Source organism: Myotis davidii, unplaced genomic scaffold, assembly GCF_000327345.1.
Source record: "Myotis davidii unplaced genomic scaffold, ASM32734v1 scaffold388, whole genome shotgun sequence".
In the NCBI taxonomy this organism is placed as follows: domain Eukaryota; kingdom Metazoa; phylum Chordata; class Mammalia; order Chiroptera; family Vespertilionidae; genus Myotis; species Myotis davidii.
Window position 1 is genome coordinate 433,209 of NW_006299101.1, and position 2,798 is coordinate 436,006.

Consider the following 2,798-nt stretch of genomic DNA (forward strand, 5'->3'; position numbering starts at 1 on the left):
GGGAAAGTGGGTGGGGGGGGAGGGCGGGGGTGGGGCGGGAACTGGGAGGAGGGGAGTTATGGGGGAAAAAAGAGGAACAAATGTAATAATCTGAACAATAAAGATTTAAATAAAAAAAAATAAATAAATAAAGTAACAACAAAGGATGGTCTGAAATTAAACCTTTTAACTAAAAAGCAGTTTATGATGGGTAGTCACTTCCTAGGCCGGTATCCTCACTGACAAGGTCAACCTTTACCTTAACTGAGCCTATCTGTCTTTTTGTATCTATGATAACATATCCTTGAAATATCTGGGTAGTAACTTCCCTTTTTCCAGACCCCTTGGGCCACAACCTAATGTGCCTAGGCAGCAGGACAGATACCACAAATTCCTTCATTATTATTTTTATCATGTTAATTGTTGACGGTGTTGTGTCTAGTTCAGCCGTGGGCAAACTACAGCCCACGGGCCGGATCCGGCCAGTTTGAAATGAATAAAACTAAAAAAAAAAAAAAAAAAAAAAGACCATACCCTTTTATGTAATGATGTTTACTTTGAATTTATATTAGTTCACACAAACACTCCATCCATGCTTTTGTTCCGGCCCTCCGATCCAGTTTAAGAACCCATTATGGCCCTCGAGTCAAAAAGTTTGCCCACCCCTCGTCTACTCTATCATTTTACTCTTCATCCAATACCAGAGGTTCCCCACTCCTTTGCTTTTTCCCGCCTCTCTAATCTACTAGTATCACCAATGAATTTCATGTAACCCACCTACATCCCCTCATTTGATTTGCGATGTATAAAAATAGATGAAAAACTGCCATTCTCTGGAGCATTATCACAATCCACTGAGATACTGCTTCCAAGGAATTGTTGACAGTTTGGCTCAAATAAACACACAAATTGCTAATTACACATGGAAATAGTTTTTTGCAAAAAAGTTAAAAAAAACAATCCACCATTGCAATTACCATAGTCAAATTAAAAAGAATATGGAATAAAAGGCAGTGTACCTCTAATGGAAGCAGGAAGAGGAAGAGAACGCAGAAATGCACGATCTGTTTCTTTGGTTCTGGAATGAAGGAAGATTTTAGTTCTTTGGAAAAGTAGATCTTCATAGGTTAACTATGATTTAAGAAAAATAGCAAGTAAGCCCTAGCCGGTTTGGCACAGTGGATAGAGCGTCGGCCTGCGGACTCAGGGTCCCAGGTTTGATTCCAGTCAAGGGCATTACCTTGGTTGTGGGCACATCCCCAGTGGGTAGTGTGTAGGAGGCAGCTGATTGATGTCTCTCTCTCTCATCGATGAGATACTGCTTCCAAGGAATTGTTGACAGTTTGGCTCAAATAAACACACAAAAGTTCTTTACAGGTTTGAATATTTTTACATTAACACTATGAAAAGTTGGAAACATAATAAAGGCAGATTGCTTTTTAAAAAATGTTGCTTTTGGACCAGACATTACAGTTGAAGATAACTATAAAATATTGGGAAAATATTACAAAAATGTAGTTCTTTATAAAGACAATTGTACAAATATAAGCCGGTTTGGCACAGTGGATAGAGCGTCGGCCTGCGGACTCAGGGTCCCAGGTTTGATTCCAGTCAAGGGCATTACCTTGGTTGTGGGCACATCCCCAGTGGGTAGTGTGTAGGAGGCAGCTGATTGATGTCTCTCTCTCTCATCGATGTTTCTAACTCTTTGTCCCTCTCCCTTCCTCTCTGTAAAAAATCAATAAAAAATATATTTAAAAGAAGAAAAATAGCAAGTAAGGTTTAAAAGATCAAGGAAGAAGAATATGAAGCTCATATTGTAAAGTTGGTCCTTCTCAACTAAGTAGAATAGAACGTTGGAAGAAGCAGGGCTAGCTAGAAGACAAATAATTCCAAAGTGTGTGTATTTGAAATTGACAGGGATGAACCTATGGTTATTATGCATTTCAAGCAAGGTGATGAGCATAAGAAAAACAAAGGGAGACTGTAGTAGAAGGCAATTACAGCAGTTTTAAAGTTTGTAATCTTTGTAAAGCAAAATTAGCATGATGGTCAAGTGATCTATACTTTTGTGTAAGAATAGAGGTAGCCAATGGTTGTAAACAGTTACTTAAAACACTTGTAAACAATGCCCTTAATATTTTGGACATGAATCATACATAAAATTGGGCAGCTTTCTAGTATAGATTTAGGGACACTCCAATTTAATTGCTTCAGATACCTACTATACAAGAAATCTTAACTCTATTAATATCACCAAAGGATTAACTATTCAAGCATCTTTCTTTTCAATCCATTCTCTATTTGGTTCCTGCTTTTGGCTTTTTCACAAACAATACCAGAATGGGCAGCTAAAGGAGAAAATGAAAAATAAATTCAGCCCAGCCTGTGTAGTTCAGTGGTTGAGTGTCAACCTATAAACCAGGAGGTCACAGTTTAATTCCTGATTACGACACATGCCTAGGTTGTAGGCTCAATCCCCAATAGGGGATGTGTGGGCGGCAGCTGCTCAATGATTCTCATCATTGATGTATTTATCTCTCTCCCTCTCTTTTCCTCTCTAAAATCAATAAAAACATATTTTTTAAAGTAAATAAATTCAAATAATCCTGGTCTACACCCCCAACAACACTACCCCCACCTCTACTACTAACTTGATGAAGGGCAATAAAATTTAAAATCTCTTGGGAGAGATATTTGCTGGACTAGAGTCGTTGTAGAGTTTTATGTTTCAATGGCATGCTTCATTACTGCATTTTAAGTACATTTCAAAACATTTGTCTATACATTACATACCACTGTAATGACTACTAACCAGT

At 38.0% G+C, this 2,798-nt stretch overlaps 1 protein-coding gene across 8 annotated transcripts in view; it reads right to left on the reverse strand.

Moving 5' to 3' along the window:
- Window positions 1–2,798, reverse strand: part of CREM (cAMP responsive element modulator) — a 116,539-nt gene that overhangs the window by 107,999 nt on the left and 5,742 nt on the right. The gene's annotated exons all lie outside the window — the stretch shown is intronic.